Raw genomic sequence first — 22,159 nt, 5'->3', positions numbered from 1 at the left:
CTTCCAGATCTCTCTCTGCATTGAGTTTTATATTTCTGTAATTGACATCAACTCAACATTTCCTCTTGGGGCTGGGGAAGGGGCAACCCTAATGCACATAGAGAACTTGAAATGTCTTCTTCCAAAGAAGAGTAGTTGGTGACTGTCCCCAGTCAGCTGCTCTACTCCCATGGCATCCTGCATGAGTGAGTGCCGACTCTGGCTTTCAAGTGTGTGATGGCTGGTCGTGGCTGAATTCAGAATCTCCTAGGAGACACTTCTGGACGAGAGTGTTTCCAAAGAGGGGTGTAAGAGGTGTGAGGACCCACTCTGGTGTGGGCAGCACCATTTAATGGGCTCCAGGGCTGAATGAAAATGGAAGAGAGAAGGCAAGCTGAGCACCAGCAGAGTGTGAACTCAAGGCGACCAGGCGCCTCACCCTGCTGCCACCATAGCTGCAGCCACACTCGCTGCCATCACGGACTACGTACTCCAACAAAAAGCCAAACAAAGCCTCCCGTCCTTAAGATGCTTCTGTCAGGTATGTTGTCATGGCAGCAAAGTAACAAATAGCATTACTCAGACCAAAGGATGATGCCTGACTCCACACTCTGTCAGACTCACCTCTCCTCCACATCCACATTTGCAAAAGCGACCAGTATCTGACCTCGTTCTACGGTTTCCCTGCCTCCAGAAACCCTTCTCTGGGATGCCGCGCTCGCCTCTCAGCTGGCGGCCGATTCCATCCTTGGCCTCTCTATGGTGGCATCTCAGCATCTCAGGCCAAGCAGTCCTTTGAAAGCAATCTACCCGTAACTGTCCTTCCCTCACACTGAACTCTCTGCGGCTCTTTCTCATTCCCTGTAAAAAACAATGACATCTTGAATTTTGCATGCAAATGGATGGACATAGAAAACGCTTTACTGAGTGAGGTAAGCCAGACCCAAAAAGAGGAACACGGTATGTATTCACTCATAAGTGGATTCTAGCCATAATTAAAGGTCTTTGCGCCTATTATTCGAGATCCTAGAGAAGCTAAATAAGAAGGTGAACCTGAAGAAAATCATGTACTTATCCTCCTGGAGACTGGAAATAGACAAGAGTCCCAGGTAACCTCGGGTGCATGGGGGGGTGGGAGGGTTGTTGGAAGGGGAGAGGGTTAGAGAGAAGGGAGTAGGGGAGGAATGGGGAAAACTCGGGGGACTGAGATGGGGGGAGGGAGGAAGGATGGATATGGGATCAGGGAAGAATATATCTCAACTAAGAAAGTCATTTTAGGGTTTACAAGAGACTTGATTATAAATGGGATCCCAGGTCCAAGGAGAGATCCCCAGATTGTTCTCTGGAAAGAGGAGAGGGTGCCTGAACCGGCCTTGGCCTATAACCATACTGATGAAGATTTTGCTTATCACCATAGATCCTTCATCCGACGATGAATGGCGATACAGACGGAAACCCACATTGGAGCATCGGACTGAACCCCCCATGGTCCAAATGAGGAGCAGAAGGAGGAAGAACATGAAAAAGGAAATAAGGACTACGAGGGGTGCGATCACCCACTGATACAAGGGGACTGATCTAATGAGAGTTTACCAAGGCCAGTTGGACTGGAACTGAACGAGGATGCGATCCAACCAGATTTTCTGAATGTGACCGGATTCTCTGAATGTGGCTGGCCCAGAGCCTTTCTGAAAAGCCATTGACAATGACACTGGGACTTGTTTCCTTTGCATATACTGGATTTTTGGGATCCAGTCTGTTTGGATACTCACCTTCCTGGACCTGGAGGGAGGGGGGAGGAACTTGAACTTCCCACAGGGCTGGAAGCCCTGACTGCTCTTAGGGATGGAGAGGGAGGAGGAGGGGGAGGGGGGAGTGGGAAAGTGTTGGGAGGAGGGGCGGAAATGGAAACTTTCATAATTTAATAAACTTTGAAAAAAAAATCAGACACATGGGGAAGTCTTCCAACCCACTACATAATCTAGCCCCGAGAACTCTGCTCACCCCACTTCTGGACCCCTCTCGCTGCTGGATGTTTCTCAACTGGCCTGCAAGCTTGGGGTATTTGCATTGGTTCTTTCCTCTACCAGGAATGGTCTCTGCCCAGGGCTCTTCCAGTCTTTGTCCATGGTCACTTTTTCAGTAACCCCTCCCTTGACTTCATTTCAAATTAGGAGTCCCTTACCACCTCCTCCCACCGCACTATCTCTAGGTTTCTTCACAGCATCTCTCCACGGAGCACCTTCTCATGTGCTCTATCATCTCTTCAGAGTATTGTGCTCCTTGTCTATGCCCCTCCCCTCACTCCTACCCCTCGCAATATAGATGCAAGCTTTTCCCACCAGCCGTGAGACCCAGTTCACTCCTCTATATCTAGCAACAAAATCCAGCACTTGGCATAGTATGTCTAAGAAGAGCTTGCTGAATAAACGAGCTAAGTCCTGGGATCAGAGCTGCTGACTATATATAGCGATCTAGTTGCTCAGTCACTTACCCCACTCTGAGCTAGGTTAAGAACACTGTACAGTTCTGAATATAAGCAGCAGAAGCCAAGGGCTAATGTACACCTGATTGCTGTGGGGAATGCTCTTGTACGCTGTAAAGACTGTCACTCATATGGGTTAATAAATTAATAATAAATTAATCATTAGTAAAATGCTGATTTGCCAGTAGCCAGGCAGGACGTACAGGTGGGGCAACCAGACTAGAAGAATTCTGGGAAGAGGGAAGGCAGAAATGCAGTCACCAGCCAGGCACAGAGGAAACAAGATGAGAATGCCTCACTGAGAAAAGATACCAAGCTACATGGCCAAACATAGATAAGAACGATGGGTTAATTTAAGTTGTAAGAGCTAGTTAATAATAAGCCTGAGCTAATAGGCCAAACAGTTTATAATTGTTATAAACCTCAGTGTGTTTCTTTGGGGTGAATGACTACCAGACTGAACAGGACAGACATTTCCGTTTACAACTGAAGGAGCACAGGGACACAGGACAGGGCTGAGCTCAGCGGGGTCTCCTTCAGAACCTGGGCATCTTGTAAAACACACACAGATCTAAAAGAGTAAGTTCAGTTGTGATCATGAGTCTGAACTGTCCACCCATAGATTTGGGCTGAATGCAAGTGAATAAAGACTCGTTTGTTTTCAAATAATTTTCAAAATGAAGGTCCATTATATCCCAGACTTAGGTATGCCTTGGTGAGCTTTTTTTTGAAAGCTCCAAATTTTGACCATGGAACAGTGATTTACTGGTTTTCCATACAAAGGGCTGCAGCAGGTGCAGCTCCGACCTCTACCCTCGAGCGGTCTCTGCCTCATCCCCCCCCACCTCCCTCCACTGCCAGGCCTGAGTCCTGCAGACTCAGTTCACTGCTGATCATCAGACTGACCGATGCCCTGGGACTGTACTCAACTGAAAAGCTTCTGCACAGCAAAGGGAACAAGCAGAGTGAAGAGAGAGCTTCTGGAACAGAAGGAGATCTTTGCCAGGTGTCCATGGGCAGAGACTAATATCCGGGATCTACAGAAAACCAAAAAGCCTAATACAGGACTGGAGACACAGCTTTGTGACAGAATGCCTGCCTAGCATGGTTGAGGTTCTAGGCTTAAAAAACCCAGCACAGAGAAGACTAACATCTTTCACTAAAAGAATAAATAACTTATATTATTGTCATATTAACTTTAGCTGCCAATGCAGTACAACCCAGGGGCACCTGTGAAGACGGACCCTCGACTGAAGAACTGGCTCCACCAGACGGTTCTGTGGGCATGTCAGTGAGGCAAGCCCAGTGTGATAGAGTGGTACTATCCTTGGTCAGGTGCGCCTACCTGAGCAAGATAGAGGAGTAAGCCAGGAAGCAACCTTCTTTTGGGGTCTCTGCTTCAGTTCCTGCCTTCGGTTTCTTGCCTTGAGTGCCTGTCTTGGCTTCCTTCTGTGATGCACTGGAACCTGTGAGCCAAATAAACTCTTTCCTCCCCCAAGTTTTGGTCAGTGTCTTATCACAGCAACAGAAGGCCAACTAGGACAATCTTCATCCACCAAGGACTTCCCTCCCCTCCTAAGCAGAACTGCTGTCATCAAGAATAAATGCTGGCAAGGATATGGGGGTAAAGGAACCTGTATACATCGCTGGTAGGAATACGTACTAGTGACACCATCATGGAACTCGGTATAGCATTCTCAAACAATAAAGGTCTAGCACATGATACAGCTATATTCCTCTTCCATTATAAACAAGGAAATCAGTCAGCATAGAATGGATAATTACAGTACTATTCTCAGTAACAAGTCACAGGATCAGCCTCAGTGCCCTGCAATGAGTATATAATGAAATTATGATATTCATACATAGTGCAGGATTACATAGGCAGAAAAAGAACGACGTCATGTTCTTTCTGGGAAAATGGATGAAACTGGAGATCATCATGGAAGTGGAATAAACCAGATTCGGGAAGACAAGTATTGCCTGTTTTCCCATACGTGACATCTAGGAAGAATAAAGATGGAGGGAAAAGTAGAAGGGGGTAATGGAGGAGGAAGGGAATAAAGAGGGCAGTGCATAAAGAATGTGCATATTCAAATGCTACAATGGGGCCAGTGGGATGGCTCAGCTGGTAAAGGTGTTGGCCACCAAGCCAGATATCCTGAATCCAACCCGGGATGCACATGGTGGAAAGAAAGAATCAACCAACTCTTGCAAGTTTTCCTCTGACCTTTCTGTGTGTACAGACAGACAGATACAGACACACACACACACACACACACACACACACACTCATACTCTCACACTCACATATACATATACTCACACACAAGACAGAAAGATCAATCGATAGATAGGTAGATAGATAGATAGATAGATAGATAGATAGATAGATAGATAGATAGATGGATAGAGTCAAGATATATATCATCTTGTGTAGATAACAAGCATACAAATACTTGATAGTAAATTAAGGGCTGTTCAAATAAGGTAAAACACTGCTGCTAACTTTACCACTTAAAAACAAGGGCATTAAAATGAAACAGCAGGATGGTGCTACTATTAAAGGTGATCACATGGGCCTCCTGGTTCTTCACATCTAACTAGGATCATTATTTGCAAGGATGGGCAAATCTGGGCATCTTCAGCCTCAGGGAGTACATAAGAAGTACAAGACATGGCTGAGAAGCGTGCCCACTGTGGAATGTCCAGGCGCTAGCCCTGGGCCTGGGAGACACTCAGTGTTTGTGAGAGAAAGAGGGAAAGAAAACAGGAGCAACGGCCAAGCCAGCTATCAAAGATGATGCCTGGACCGGAGGACCAGAAGGGCTGACACAGCTTCCTTTGCTTTGCTCTCCTCACAGCGGCCCTGTGAGAGCCACATGCACCTTCCGGTTAAAGCTACACTTGGGAGCACTCCATCTCCTGCAGCATCTTTTCAGGGCTGATAAGCATCTCCTGTGCCCACTTCAACCCAAGACCTGATCAGCAACTGTGGTTTTCACAAGTCATTAAGCAAAGCAGGCAGGTTCCTGTATCAGCTCCTGCACCCAAACCTGCCAAGAGGCCACAGAAAATACATTATTTAGCACATTTTCATAAAAAAGAGAAGAAGGGGAAGAAAAGGACCTATTTCGCCATGGAAAAACCACTGGTCTGCTTCAAAACAGAGTGGATCCTGAGCCTTTCTTGTTATACTAAGTACTAAGTCGGGGGCCGTCAATTTTCTCAGCAGCAACAGTCTAAAACCCTGTCAAGCCAGAGTCCTGTGGTGAGGACTCTCATCTGTGCACAACCATGTACAATAGACATTTGATTTAACATCATCTCCTAACGCTGGTATAAAAGAGGTGAAGAGAAGGGATGGTGATTGGGGAATGCACTGTGGACATTTTGCAAAATCAAGACAGAAGATCACACAGGCTCTGAGCCACTCTGCATTTAATGAATTTAGGCATCACTGTTACTATCCGATGCCAGAAAGTACAACCTAGAACAGCAGCAAGGGTTACACACATGGGCTCCACTGTCAGTTCCAAGTTCAAATCTCCACTCTGCTCATGAGCTTTGGGGCCTTAAAATAAGTGACTTGTCTAAATGAGATACTGCCTGCAAGACCAGCAGGGTTAGGGTGTGGTGAGCTCCCAATAATATAGCATTAGACCACTCACGCATGTGTGCTACCTAATAATAGAAGCATTTTATGCTGTTATAGGACAATTAATACATTCAGTCACTGTAATAACCCTGTAAAGGGATTATTAGTAGAAACATCTTACAGGTAAGGGTTCTGGTTTACCTGAGTCATGTCTTTATAGTCCCTGCTCTAGAACATCCAACCAATGGGGTTTCTCCAGACAAGGAAGGGCTCACTTGGCCAGAAGGTCAGTAGGCTACAGAGGGGAAAGTGCATGTTGGATGGATGAGGGGTCACTGCCTCGGCGTATTTTTGTAGTATTTAAAAGAAATTACACAGTGTACAGAAGATATACGGCGTGAGCCACCAGCAGGAAAGCTCCTTGGTGCTGCCAAGTTAGAGAGCTGTGCTCGCTTTGCGCTGGCTGGGCCGTGCTTGCTCTGCGCTGGCTGGGCTGCACATCTGGAGAATGGATAGATACCATAGGGCTGCTTTCCCAAGCAAGGCCTCCAAATCCAGCCCCAGGCGAAACCACACATCCCAGCCCCAGGTTACTCAACCTCGCTTCTGTTTCTCCACTCCCGGGTGGTTTCCATGCCAGCGCACGGGGGCCCTTTTGTGTTTTTGCAGTTCCGTTCCCGGCCGCGTTTGCTCAGGTGCACTATCTCTGGTGCAGCCGCCTTTTCTGAGGCTAACGTAACATTTGGCTTCTGAACTGAGAAAACGCTGCTGCCGGAGGGACTTTGCAGTGAGAGCACTTTCTGGATGCTGATGCCCAACTCCGTGTGTTTACAGCACGGTACTCCTTAGTCATATCCTGTAGAACTTGCCCCATGTCTCAGTTCTCTGGTTTCCCTTCAACCCCACACACTCCCTCTCAAACTGGCTTCCTTGACTCTCTGCAACAATAAGAATAAAATAACAAGATAAAGCAATAATAGTAGCTACACGGTCCCTTCCCACCGCTCCAAAAGGAATCCCAAATGTCTTGGAGTCCGTACAGAAAGAGCCTACATGGAATCAGTGTGAGAGAGGAGGCAGTGAAAGTCTGCAGGGAGCGCGTGACAGAAGCCTCATTCTACGTGTAAAGATGCTCTCTAAGTCTGGCTTCGCACACAGCACTTGGGACCAAGGTCTAAGAAAACATATTTTCTGTGTTTTGTCTCATCACATGGACAGACACAGGACAACACTTCCTGCATATGAGTGAGCATCAAAAAGTGGGTCTCACTGTCCCCATCTACCTCCAAAATAGCATAACCAAGTCAATGGGAGGACCTCATCTATGCGATCTGAGCCCACAACCCCACATAATGCAGACCTTCATCCATTCAGACCCACCGAATTCTACAGTGAGTAACTCTAACACTGAACTCAACGGTAAGGCTTCATTTTGTAGAGTCAAACCATCTACCATTACAACCAAGACCTGAGTCCAATTTCAGTTCTCCCACTGCAGCCAGGACAACCCATGTCTCCACGGTCGGCATCCTCTATGCCTCCTGAACGCCCCCTCTCCACTCCATCGGATTCCGCATCATTTCATCAGCATCCTGTGTGGCTTGTATGCCTCCCAACACTTCAATCCTCTCTTCCTGAAGTTCAACCCAATCTGCCTGGCTGCAGCTCAAGCGTCTTAGAATCATCGTCTCGTGATTTCTTCCCTACTTAATTTTCCAGTGACATCTTTTATCATCTCCTAAGTAAGCCCTGAGATTGGTCCAGACTGAACAACTTTCGGTTTCCTGAGGTACCAAACTTGCCTTGGTTTCACCTCCCACAACCACCCTGTCCTACCAGCCGACCCACACACCTTCAGAGGCTAACTCCAACTAACTCACCTCAGCCTCTTATTCTCCAGGAGTGACATTCCTAGGTGTCATCCACAGCTACCCACTGAGATTAGGCCTAAGGCTTCTGTGCATCCATATACCTTTGCCAAGACCCTTCTATGGGCCTATGGTAGCATCTGGTCATTGTCCACTTCTGTGTCTCTTCTGCATGATGTAGGCTTTCAGGAAAAGGATGGGATCTTTCTAACACGGTCACGTGATGCTTAGTGGCAAGGCTGTGTTCTGTGAACTGCATCGTGAGGTGGCCTTGTGGGAGAGTACCACAGGCGCATTTACACAGACTAAGGCAGCTAGGATGCTACTCGGCAATAAAATTTCCTGGGACCACTGCTATAGACGCTGCTTGTCATTGGCCAAAATGTCATCACTCTGTGGTGTATGGCTATATTTATATCCACAATGCCTGCCACTCAAAAAAAATGGGATATATTATACTGAACCACCTATAAGGAACCGGTGAAAGAAAACTGAAAAATCTTCCAAGCCAAATGTCCTTCTCTTCCGCTACCACCCTGAAAATAAGAACCTGGGGTGTTTTCTGCCATTGGTGGCTAGAGTTCTGTGGCCTTTCTTGTTGTTCCATGATACCCCTCAAGGGGGCTTCTTCTCTGGGAGTCTCTCTTTACAGAACACACTTGCCTGACCCAGTGCTGACGCAGGGCTTCAAACTCTAGGAAAGGTGCTGGCCACCACCGAGCCAAGTCTCCGTCGGGATCTTGACTCCGAAAACCTAAGATGTCAGGACCTCACAGAACCCAAGGTGTTAAGGCTTGATGGCAAGGAGTCCTGTAGCCCTTGAAAGGAATTCTGAGGCAATCCCCATCTAGACACTAGTATTCTTGTGTAATCTGCTCTTCTGAAGGGCGTTCTGGTGAACCTTCAGCCAGCAGCATACAGTACAGGTGAAGGGGTGTCTTGCTAGCTGACGGTGACTGGCTTTGACAAAGCCAGCTGCAGTGTTGCTAGGACCCATGTAACAGTGCTTTGAGGGTGGACTCCTAAGCAGCCAGGAACTGAAGCTCTCAGGCACAAGGCAACTGTGTGAGCTTGGATGCAGAGTTTTCCCTGACTGAGCTGTGGAGTGCTAAGACCACTGAGCCTTAGTAACAACGGAAAGCAGCCTCACACACAGGACTCCCAAAGCAGAAGGGCCAGCCACAGTGAGTCTGACAGAAAGCTCTAGAAAAGCAGCACTTATTTCAGTTGCAGCAAATTGCTTTGCAACAACAAATACCATTCCCTTTAAACCCACTGGAAGTCTAGCAACTGAAGAAAAAGAAAAGAAAAATCTGCTCTGTTTCAGCCGACTGACAGACCCTCACCACCAACTACTTTTCCAACAACAGAGGTGTCTCGTGCTAAAACTAAGGGTAAAAAAAATGCATGCAAGACACGGTATTAAAAGAAGAAGAAAGAAAACGGAAAGAAAGAAAGTTGGGCCTTTAGGGAGGCCCTAGAGAAAGTGTGCAGGCGCCGCGGCTTTATTTAACTTTTAAATCTTGTTGAATTTGCTGGTTGCATGTTAGCATTCATGGTTCATTTACTTTTATTCTGACTTCTATACGCAGGCACCCTGTGAGTCCTGATAAATGACTTAAAATCCTGCTTGCCTCCAATAAAGAAATGAGCATGTTAATCTTAAAATTCTACCCACAGAAATAAATGGAAGGCTGTCTCAGAGACCAGCCTCTACGCTGCACACAGGGTCCTCCCAGTCCCTGCATCCTTCCTACACCCTCTGCTTTGGCTGAGCTTATTGGCTCTGGCATCCTCTAATGGAGTTCAGATCTGGCTCCCTTGCGAAAGTAAACAGAAGCTGCCCTGGGGCTCTTCATGTCCGCTCATTTACATTCCTCCCGCCAAGGGTCAGGGCTGTCGGAGTCAGTGGCAGCGGTCAGGCTCAGCACGGGCTGCCCTTATCTACCCGCACAGTATTTTCCTGCCTCGGAACAAGCCAGCTCACATTTCCCTGACACTGCAGATGGAAAGAGATGTACCTGCCACAAACGTGAAAAATTAAAAGTTAAATCTGAGACTTCAACCAAGAGCTTTGACGGTGGGTACACAAGAGCCCACCAAGCTCACAAAGAGGGTAGCGGGCGTAGGGATAGTGGCCATCAGTGCAACCTAGGGCATCTAGGAAAAGAATGAGATTGCATGTACGAGTTAGTCACCCAGCGTGCAGCTCGGGTCACAATTCCTAGCAGAGTATGCTTTCTCTGAATGCAGCTACTCTGTAGCTTGTAACCAACCTTCAACTAAAAATAATTCGGTTTCATATGTCCAACAGCTGATCCATTCATGTTCAAACAGGAGGGGAAGCAGAGATCCCAAAGGCCAGTTATGCCACGGCACTGGGAACTCTGAACTCGGTCAAGAGTCTGGTGAGTCAGCTCTTAGCACACAGCCAGTAGCTGTGCAGCCTCGGGGAATAGCTACTCACAATTTGAGCGCTGCAAAAGGAGAACAAAAAGGTGACCACAAGGTCAACATAATACTTAACGAGTTGTATTATTAGTGAGGAGCTCTGCCAACAAGAAGACAATGTCCAGAGTACCGGAGGTGGTGGGGCGCAGTTGTAATCCCAGCACTTCAGAGGCAGAGGCAGGAGGATCAAGAATTCATCTGCCTCAAACGGAAGGAGAAAGAGGAAGAAGCACAAAGGAGTGGATGAGGGGGAAGAGTAAGGAAGGAGGAGGAGAGGGAGGAGGGGGCTGCCCACACCACTGCCCAATGGAAGGCAGATCACCCTGCAAACAATGAGAGCTCTATATGGGCTGGTGAGTGCAACTCTGAGCATCATCTGGAATTGACGTTACTGAGAATTTGCTTTAAGATGAGGTTAAGAGCCAGGTCTCCAGTCTCCGGGTCAGTATAAAGAGACTGCTATGTGAAATAGCATGCCCTGCATAGAATAAAAGAGGGAGGGTCCGGTGAGGTGGTTCTGCTTTAAGGGGATGCTCAGAACACAGTGGAGACATTTTCCTTTCTCTGTAACATTCTCCTATCTGTTAAGACAACACCCAGAATCACCTGGGACCGAAACACGGAAGACTGTGCAAACCCCATAAATGTTTACAGAGTACCCACTCCCTGGCACGCCCCATAAAAGTTTACAAAATACACAGCTCCCTATTTTGAGCTGTGAAACCTCACATTATGGGGGCAGAGTATGAAGTAGTACAGGCTTTAGGGGGAGCCGTCTGTGAATAGGAATACAAATTTTTATTCCCTCCAGTTTAATTTTTCTGAGATCATGGTTTTCGCTGAGCAAGTCCATGTCTAAGACTCCATCCCAGGGAAACAGCCAATGAAAGGATCAAACCAGCATACAGAGGGATGCCCGACCAGTCTTGCCTGATGTCTGGCTATGGCGCCATTCACACCAGCAGTGCACAGACACGTGGACTTGACACACCTGTGCTATACGTGGACCATCTGACCCATAAACAAAAGAAGCAATAAATCAAAACTAGATGCTACAAAAAGTCAGGAGGGTTCTCAACCGAAACTCACTCGTTTTCAAAAACAAAACAAAACAAAAAATACCCTGAGAACTTGCCCCAGGGTTCAGAACCAGGCAGGTGGGGCTCCTCCTTCTACTTTACCAGTGATCACAGCCAACCTCAGAATCAAACAGCAGGCAGCTAACAAGGAAAGCACCCCCAAGTAGCTTGATGCTTACAGACTGCGGCAGAGGCCGGGAGCGGGAGAAGGCGAACTCCAGTCACCTTCCTGTAAGCTCTCTGTCTCCTCCCGTCAGAACACCCAGGATTTGCAGATCATCACTGGTCTAAGATTTTTCCACCCTGAAGGATGAGAATCCTCAAGAGATTAATTGTTCTCTTAAGATCCCACTGAAGAGCAGCTGCCATCACGGAAGGCCTGCCTTGGGGTGGGAAGCAAGAGAAACGTTTTTAAGAATGCAATAGAACGTGTTTGTTTTGGCCCCAGCCCCGCCCTTCCCCCACCTATGGCACCACCCAGGGAAGAGGTAGTAGCTCCTCTTCCTGCCAAAAAGCCCCTGCCTCACACAAGTGACCACCAGCCCCACCGGCCCCTACTGCACCTGGACTGACAGGTTAGTGTCTGAGAACCAGGCCAGAGAGCCCTGATCTCTAGGCCCTAGCCCCAGACCCCTCTCCACCCATGGCACCTCCAGCGACTAGGCAGCAGCACCCTCTCCTGCCAAACATCCCCCACTGCTGCACCATTGACCACCAGCCCCACCGACCCCAACTGCACCTGAAGGGGCAGCGACTGCCAGCTCCACTGGAGGGACAGCACCAGTGACCACCTGAGCCGCAGGTTCTAACTGCACCTGGAGGAAGAGTGACCTCCTGAACTACAGGCCCCACCTGTACCTATTAGAAGAAGAGGGATCCCCAGGGGCTCTGGCTCCGCCTGCAGGGACTGGAGGAAGAGGTGGGTAAACCCAGTGTAAGAATACATTTACATTCAACAACACCAAGAGCAATATGGTACCACCAGAAATTAGTTATCTGACATCAGGAAGACCTGAACAGCCCAACACAGATGAAACAGAAGGAAATGACTTTAAAAAAATAACCTTATGAAGATTATAGAGGTACTTAAAAAAAGAAATGAAAAATTCCCTTAAAGAAATGGAGAAAAAGACACCAATAAATCCCTTAAAGAAAGTTAAAAAAAAATCCAAGATAAAACAATCAAACAGGTGAATGAAAGAGTTCAAACAGTTCAAGACTTGAAAGTTGAAATGGAGGCAATAAAGAAATCACACAGCGAGAGAATTCTGGATGTGGAAAATCTGGGTAATGTACAGGAACCACAGACACAAGCAGTATACAGAATACAAGAGATGGAAGAGAGAATTTCAGGAGTTGAAGATACAATAGAGGAAATAGATCAAAGAACATGTTAAATCCAACAAATTCTTAACACAAAACATCCAGAAAATCCAAATCCAGCTCAAAGGCACATAAGACATAGTCAGCAAAATCAAAAAAGAAAACTTTCCCAACCTAAAGAAAGACAGGCCTATGAAAGCACAAGAGGAAGCTTACAGAACACCAAACAGACTGAACCACATAATAATCAAAACACTAAACACACAGAATAAAGTTGATTAAGAGCTACAAAGGAAAAAGGCCAAGTAGCATATAAAGGCAGACCTATCAGAATTATACCCAACTTCTCGCTGGAAACTCTAAAAGCCAGAAGGTCCTGGACAAATGTGCTGAAGACACTAAGAGACCATGGATGCAAGCCACCTGGAAAAGCTATCAAACACCATAGATGGAGAAAAAAGATAGTCCATTACAAAAACCATATTTAAACAATACCTATCCACAAATCCAGCCTTATAGAAAGTACTAGAAGGAACACTCCAACCCAAGGAAGTTAGCTGCACCCACAAAAACACAGTAACATAAAACCTCACACCAGCAAACCCCAAAGAAGGGAAACACAAACACACTACCACAAAAAACCCACAGGAATTAACAATCACTGATCATTAATATCTCTTAATATCAGTGGTCTCAATTCACCTTCACCTATAAAAAGATATTAGACATAAAGCAAAGGATAACCAGTCTATAGTCCATGACCCCAGAGAAGTTAGGTAACAAGGAGGACCTTAAGAGAGACATACATGGATGCCCCTGGGAAGGGGAAGTAGACAAGATATCATGAGTAAATTGGGAAGGGGGTAGAGTGGAAGGAGAGAGGGAAGGAAGAAGGGGAGCGGAAGGAGAACATGAGGGAACAGGATGGTCAAGATGGGAGAAGGACAAAGAGGGAGAGCAAGGAAAGAGATTTCTTAATTGAAGGTGTCATTATGGGGTTAGCGAGAAACCTGTCACTAGGGAAATTTCCAGGAATCCACAAGGATAAGCTAAGACCCTAAGCAATAGTGGAAAGGGTGCCTAAACTGCCCTTTCCCTGTAATCAGATTGATGACTACCTTAATTGTCACCATAGAACCTACATCCAGCAATTGATGGAAGCAGAAGCAGAGATCCACAGCTAAGCACTGGGCTGAGCTCTCAGAGTCCAGTAGAAGAGGAGGAGCGATAATATGAGCCAAGGGGTCAAGATCATGATGGGAAAACCCACAGAAACAGCTGACCCTAGTGGGAACTCATTGACCCCAGACTGACAACGGCGGAACCTGCATAGGACCAAACTAGGTCCTCTGATTGTGGGTGACAGTTCTGTGGCTTGGACAGTCGGTGGAGTCATTGGCAGTGGGATCAGGATTTATTCCAAGTGCATGAACTGGCTCTTTGGAGCACATTCTCTAAGGAGAAATGCCTTATATTTCTTATATTATATAGTGGGGAGAGGCTTGGTCCTTCCTCAAAGTGATGTACCAGACCTTATTGATACCCCCTGGGAGCCCTCACCCTCTCTGTGGAGTGGATGGGGCAGTGAGGTGAGGGAAAGGTGGGGGTACACACAGAGGTTGGTGTCTCAACGTGTGTTCTCATGTGACTAAGCATTTGATCTCCTACCATCCTCACAGGGCAAGCAGGAAAGGGAAGAGTTGACAAAGGCAGCCACGGAGCTAGGCATTGGCTGACTTGCACACTTCCAAAGCCAACCCCAAGACACTTAAAATACCGATGTTCGAACCTGCCTCTCCCAGTTTCTTCACACCTCAGAGCACACTGGATAGCTGCGCACACACATTCTAGGAAGGTGATCTGAGAACACGATTAACCGCGTCTGTAGCCGTAGGCCAAAGCCAACCCCTTCCCTTCTGAGCAGTAGCATCTCTTCTTGGGGAAGGTGAGCTGGAGATGACTAAGTTACGATGTGCGTTGCTTTCTTTCTTCCCTTGGGATTTCAAGCAGGGATAATGATGGGATAACCAAGCCGCATTCCAAGGCAAAGCACTGACCACAGAGCCTGCCACAGTGAGACGGTCAGAGATGTGAATTATAATCACCATGAGGGACAGACTGAGGAGCAAGAAAGGCTTTGATTTTTCCAGACAAGAAGCAAATAAAACTGAGTCTAGTTATGTGCCAAGTGCATGTTGGGAATGCTCAGAACATTCTCTCCCTGAATGGCATCTTTAATACTTTGAGAACACCACGGAAGCAGGAGTCTCTCTTGCTTTCTCCCCATCTCCTTCCATATCTGCTCCTCTGAAGCAAACTGCTAATACCTCAGAAGGACTTTTCTGACCTTCCCTGGGGTCAGAAGACCCTCATGTGGGCCCTGCCTTCACTACACTAAGAAGAAGGTCACCTCGTGAAGACATAGGTCAAAGACGAATGTGGCGAACCAGGCCACATTCCCCCTCCGATAACACCATTAAATCGTATCGATTTCCCTAATGATGTCTCTCTGTGAATTTCCAGTCTCCAAGCTTAGCGTAAGAACAGTTTCAGGCGTAGCTTTGAGTCTTCATTTCTTCATGAAAGTTGTCATTTTATACAAAAAATTATTACATAAATCTGGTGTTTTCTCTTGATAGTCCGTCTTTTGTCATGAGCACCTCAGCACACGGGACTAAGATGGGCAAGAGAAAAGAGTTTCCTCCCCTATGCTATATGGATTTCCTACCGCTGCTGCATCCGATTACCATAATTTAGCGGTTAAAAAATGGCACAGACATTATCTTACTGTTCTGGAGCTTCGAAGTCTAAAAGGGCCCCCTGGGCTGAAATCAAGCGCTGGCAACACCACATTCCTTCTGGAGTTTCTAACAGTCTGCTGGCCGCATTTTCTAGCTTCTCGGCTCCTGGCTCCTTTTGCTGTCCTGGAAGCCAATGACTCCACCCTGGCTCCTTTAGCTCCCTCCGCCTTTCCTTGTGGCTTCTCTTACGATTAGCATGGGATGGCACTGAGCTCCACAGGATAACTGCCTGTGGTGGCTATTCAACTAACCCCCCACCCCAAACAAACAAACAACTGGGCACACCTGTGAGGGCGTTCTATCTAGTTAAATCACTGGAAATGGGAAGACCCGCATCTAATCCAGATCTTCGAGGTGGGAAGACACACCATCCATCCAGGTCTTTTGAGGTAGGAAGACCTCTAATCTGGGCCACACACCTTTGCCAGAAGTTTATATAAAGGACACAGTAAGGATAAGCTCTCTTTCCTTGCTAGCTCCGGCTCACACTACCAACTCCATTCCTTCACTGGCAATGGAGCCCACTTCTTGAGGATTCTGGCATATAAGGAAGACCAGTTAAGGCATCTAGCCTTGGAAACTAAACAGTTACTGGAGCTTTGGACCTTCTGCTCATCGTCATCCATTTTTAGATTGGCTGGACCACAGCTTGTGAGTCACTCTATAATTCCCCTTTCTGTACACAGAAAAAGAGCCATTCTATATGCTCTGTTTCTTGGAAGCCCCATGATGAATACACCGCCCTCACCTCTGGATCGGCATCATCCTTCCCATATCCGTCAAACCTCCTGTAGGTAGCATAATCTCACACAATTCCAAGGACTGAGAAGTAGACAGGTTTAGGGGATCCTGACCACTCTACCAAGAAGACAGCTGCTGGGTTCAAAGAGTAGACATCAGAAGCAAGAAGCTTGTAGAGGACAGACATGCTGAGGCCTTGGGTCCGATCATCAGACCTAGCATCCTTGTGTCCAAACAGCCTACGGTATCCTGGGTGTGTACAGAAACGATTTGCAAGCTATGAAATAAAACAAACATTTAAAAAGATTAGAAATCCTAGGCTGTCACTTGAGGCATGAAGAGAGGACAAAGTGCTGGGGGGGCAGGGGGGTCACAGAGGCAGGAAAATTTATCTCTACTAGGCAAGGAAATCTCACAAAGCGCCACCAAATAATGTGACTGGAATGCCACGCCCTGTCACCCCAAAGCGCGCTTCTTTGACATAAAGATTACCTGAGACACGGCAGGTGCTGGAGAGGTTCCGAAATGGGAATTCTCTATCTTGAGGGACATTTACATCTCTAAAGGAAGTTCCCCCGTACAGAGTCAGAGAAGACCAGGGCTGTGGAAATCAGAGCCATGAAGCTCTGAATAAAAGCTTCTCAACCAGTTTGAGATGGAGATCTCCAAAGCACCAGAAAAAGGAGAAAGCACTGGCTTAAACCTGCACCACAAACCGCGCCCCCTCCCCACCCCGCATTGTGTTTTTCTAGGCCTCTCCCCATGGCAGCCCCATCGGCAGATCTCCCTTCCTATTGAGTCTCCGTTGAAGACATCACTGAAGCCAGGCTTCAAAGCTACATTTCCAAGAGCTGTTCCTTTCTTTTGGTCAGTTCCATGTATGGAGGAGGAGCACACAAAGCAAACCTCTGTTGGTTTTTGTCTTGTTAATTTGTCTATTCCCTACTGGACGGCCGTCCGAGTTAAAACCTGGGCAGAGCAGAGGGAAGCTTATCCCCTGTGCGCGACACTGACCATCGGCATGTGCTTCCTTTATGACGAAAAGCAACACTTTGGGACAGGCTACAAAAAAGTTAGAAATGTTGATGGATCAGTAAGATTAAGCACCTAAAAAAACAAAAGAAGAACAAATGTCCAGAAAACGTTAGAGGGGAACAGTAAGGGCCTGTTGTGAAGGAGCACAGCAAAGAGACATACTTCATGCAGTACAAAGGCATTGATCACGATGGTTTAGTCAGTTGATGGTCCTAGATTCTCCTCCAATAACCATGACTTCATTAAGACTATGTGATTAGCTAGGTTTCCAGCACAAGGCATGGTTTCCCCTCATCCGAATACAGAGCTGTTGGTTACTACCAAGGTGTGTGTGCCACACCCTTAGGGTTATCACGTCTTTGCTAGTCATTGTTGTGGTTTACAGACACCATAGCTGGGTTGGGTTGTTGGTTGCCTCCCTCCTTTGAAAGCTTGTGTGGTGCCTTCTTTTCCCATGACCACTAGTTCTCGTGGGCAGAACATTCAGCATAGGAGCCTTTGGGTCCAGTCTCTAAAGCATCTTTCAGGGACTTATCTTCCACCAAAATCCATAAAAGCAATCTAAATATCTGTCCTTACACCCACAGGCAAGCATACTCTTTACCCCTCCACCTAACCTCAGCCACACATCTTCCCCCAGGTCACCAACTTGCTCTCTACTCTGTGACTTCGTTCACACTCTTCCTTTCTGTCCTTCCTGAATACACTTATTTCACATAGACAACCTACTCCGAGAATCACCTTCGAGAAAACTGTGCCTGACCTGATTAACTTGCTCCTAATTTTGTGTTTGCATTTGGCATTATTTCCATAATATTTTATTGTAGATTGATTACACATCTCTATCCCTATACTGAGAAATAATATTTGATGCTTGTTTAAAGAAATTAATGTTATACTAAATGAAATAGCAAGTGTATTATTTGGTCTCACTTCTGGGGGAGAATAGATTGGAAACACACTTACAACTCCAAAAAAACCTATTTTTCTATTTACTATCAATAAGGAGGTAATTTTTCTTTAAATATAATGCTCTACATAAACAATAAGTCATAGATACAATATGTATCTGATCAGTTTTGGCACACGTGTACACACACAGGCACACACACATACATACACATTCAATAAAAATATTCTGAAATTTGATTTTTTTAAAAAAATTTATTCTGCTATTGTGTCAAAGCAAAGACTAGGAGGAGGGGGGAAGGTAGCTGGAATTGAATTATCCCTACCTTAGTTTCATGCAGCTCTGGGATTTCTACACAGAACACTAAAATGGCAGGCTATTTCTTTTTGTTCCATCTATGCTGAAGCCAGTGTAGTTTACCCTTTGGGGCTATTTAATGGTCATATCAGTCAGCAGGCCCAGAGAAGCAGCTCCCAGGCAATAGGCTCGCCACTGATGGCAAGAATAAAGTATGCATGTTAGCGCGTCAGTGAGGTCGTCACAGACATGTGTGTCTATTAAGTGGAAACCTGGGAAAGACTATCAGAGAAGCAAGCATCCCATGCTCTCTCAAGCCTAAAGGACCATGGGCCTTGTCTGCAAATGTGCAAAGCAAACAAATGAGCAAGAGGCATGGGTACTTGAGGTTAAAGCTCCTAAAGCTCTCTGCAGCAGGAAGCTCAAAGTCAGTGGGGAAGTGACAGTCAGGACGGGGTAACCAAGCCTGAGCTGAGAACACCACTTCAAATCCTTGGGGAGTGCACCCACCACTGAAAGGCCGTCAGAGGCAGAACACAAGTAGGCTCAGACCTTTACCTGGGATGGAGGGAGAGAAGGCAGTGTCTCCTACTTAAGCGGAATTACATAGAATCTGCCTAGATTTTTTTAGTGTTGGAAGTTTAAGACCTCCTCACGGTCAAGCATATGCAAATGAACTTGGATAAAGAAAAGAAATCTGGAACCAAAACTTCCAAGTGCAACTAGTACCTGTCACACCTACGTCAAAGAAAAAAATATCTCTAAAGGAAGGCAGGAAATTTGGGCTCAGGATTGGGCCATTCGTCTTAAGAAAACATTTAGCCTTTAAAAAAGGGCACCATCTCCTGAACCAGAAGCAGATGGTGAACATCACCATTTGACCTTTTCTCCTGCCTTCTTCTCAGCCGTCACGCCCTCCACTTTACAAAAAGGACAATGAGGCCAGTAGGGAGCAGAGGGAAAGATCGAGAAGAGCTGCTCTAACTCACCAACCCAGCACCTCTTCTTCTATACAGAACGTGGCACATCGAACCATGGCAGGAAGAACGGCATCCAGGACAGAAGTAAGGGGAAGAAAGATGACCAGAAAAGGCCAGGTAGTCATGGTGGGGAGGCAAGAGGGCTGAGGGCATGTTTTCATGTATGAGAAGGAAAATCATGGATGTCACGCTTCCTCCACCTATAGTGATTCTTCTGTAACACACAATAAAGGGACCACTAATGCCAGGTCATCGAGGTCCCACTACCAGCCACACTGACTGGTGTGTATTGGTGCCTGATGCCAACTATGGCCATGGCTTCCATACCCTAAGATGGCTGGACCGGGGGCTGGTAAGAGCCACAAGCTAGTCTTTCAAAGTGGAGTAAACCACAGAGAGTGTTAGATCACAGAGTTCCCACATTGTATGCATGGTCTGAAATAAAATGCATGAAACTAGCAAGAAGAAAGATGCAACAGGGGCAGAATACATACCGGTACCTGCTGGTAAGGTCCAGAGATAGCCCTACTTTAACAACATTTTTGCTGTTTGTCCCTTCAAGAATTCTACTCTGCATGTCTGTGGGAGGTTGTACTAACTAAGTTAACTGGTATGGGAGGACCTGCCCACTTTGGGGGGCAACATTCACTAGGCAGGGAGTCCTGAACTGTGTAAGAGTGGAGAAGTCAAGTTGAAACCAAGCAAGGGAGTGGCTCTCCCTCATCTTGGCTGTGGCTACGATGTGACCACCTGTCTCGGGCTCCTGCTGTGACCTCCTCACACTGATACACTGTGACCTGCACTGTAAGCTACAATGAACTCTTTCTTCACGAAGTTACTCCAGGCAAACTGCTTTGTCACACTAACAGGAGTGAAACTGTAACACCACCAAAAGCTAGCCTGTCATTGTCTACTACTATATGTAAGAATTTCATATATATATATATATATATATATATATATATATATATATATATATATATATAAAATGCTTGCACTAAGATATGTATGATAATTAGAAGGCTATGTCTTAAGCAGTCAACTGAAGGACATTTAATTCCTGCCACACCCATGTAAACTTAGCAAAAGACAATGTTACCAAAAATATATAGCACAATACTAACCACCTAAATATTCACAGAAGCTTTCCTGGTCCCATCGTAGCCGACTATTCAAGTGGCCTAGACTATTCAAAACACTCTGGATTAGCATTCAATGTATCTTTAAAGCCATTTACCAGCAGCAAGTTTTGTTCCATATGGAGAAAATTTAGGTAACAGGGAAGTTTTAATTAAGTAAATTCTAGTGTTCTTGCTAACAATGTCTCAAGAGGTACTTCAGAGCACCTAAGTACTCTGGGCTTACCAGTCTGTGGTTCCTCAAACCCACTGTATGTCCCAATTTGCAGGGCTCAGGGGCAGCCAAGGCAAACACACCTGTGCATTGTGAGTAAGTACAGGAAGATCAATTTCCAGCTTGCCCTACCACTATATAAGCAATACTTGCAAGGTTAGCGTCTCCGGGTCTGCAGGCCATTAATATTCTTGAACTTCAAGCCTGAAGTAGAACGGCACCTCCAAAAGCAAAAGGTCAGCTGCAATCCCAAACCCCTGATACAGCAAGGAAGGAAAAAGTGAGCGTGGGTAGTGGAGGGGACCATATTGACCTTGTGCTGTTTCCATCAACAAAGATGTTCTCCTTCCAGAAAGTTACATCACTGGGCCACAGGAGGCTACTCTAGGCCTACCTAGTCTCTTCCACCACCATGGGCTCTCTGGACCTCAACGTCAAGTGGTTTGCCTCTTAAAATGCTACAAAGAAGTCAGGGACATGGTCTGAACTATTAGGAGGAACCCCTACTGTCACCATCATTATAGACCCCGTTTTGCCTGCTTCCGTCACTAGTGCAAGATGCATGAAATAAACACTGGCTGTGTAGGGGCATCCGGATCAGAAATACCCAGGCCCTTTTTTGTATCCTTCAAACTGAGTCCTTTCCCTTCAATTAGACTTTCCTATGTCTGACTTTAGAATAGAACTCACTTAAATGAGAACAAAAGCGCTGGAGAAATGGCTGTGCGGAAAGGAGCACTTGTTGCTCTTGCAGAAGAACTGGGCTCGGTTCCCATCACTCACATAGTAGTTCATAACCATCTGGAACTTCAGTTCCTGAGAGATCTGATGCCCCCTTCTGACCTCCACGGGCACCAAGGACGCACACAGCGCACATGCAGGCCAAACATGTAGACGCATAAAATAAAATAAGGTAAAAATTAAATTAAATACTTTGTTAAAAAGAGAAAACAGAAGATAACACAAAATTCAAATGAGCTCTTCATTTCCTTCTTCTAAGGAAAGCATTAGCCCTCAGCACGGAAGGTAGAGCCACCCCACATGGCTCCTCATCATAGCAATGATGCTAACCCCAAGCCCCACCACGGGGACCACCGTCTGTGGCGTGCCCGAGCTTTGGATTTACACACTGAAGAGTCACAGGAAGGACCCTCTAGACGATTTCAAAAGGTGGATAATTTAAAAATGAGTATACTGACATTGGGTGAGCCAGGTTCAAAATTCAAGTCACATAGGAACAAGTTTTGCAGGGAGGGAGG

At 46.4% G+C, this 22,159-nt stretch overlaps 1 protein-coding gene across 1 annotated transcript in view; it reads right to left on the bottom strand.

The window, feature by feature from the left end:
- The window catches only part of Lypd6 (LY6/PLAUR domain containing 6), a 125,763-nt gene that overhangs the window by 81,631 nt on the left and 21,973 nt on the right, over window positions 1-22,159 (bottom strand). The window lies entirely within an intron of this gene.

The sequence above is a fragment of the Myodes glareolus genome, chromosome 21, assembly GCF_982192425.1.
Source record: "Myodes glareolus chromosome 21, mMyoGla1.1, whole genome shotgun sequence".
Lineage (NCBI taxonomy): Eukaryota > Metazoa > Chordata > Mammalia > Rodentia > Cricetidae > Myodes > Myodes glareolus.
This window is presented reverse-complemented; position numbering and strand designations above follow the sequence as displayed.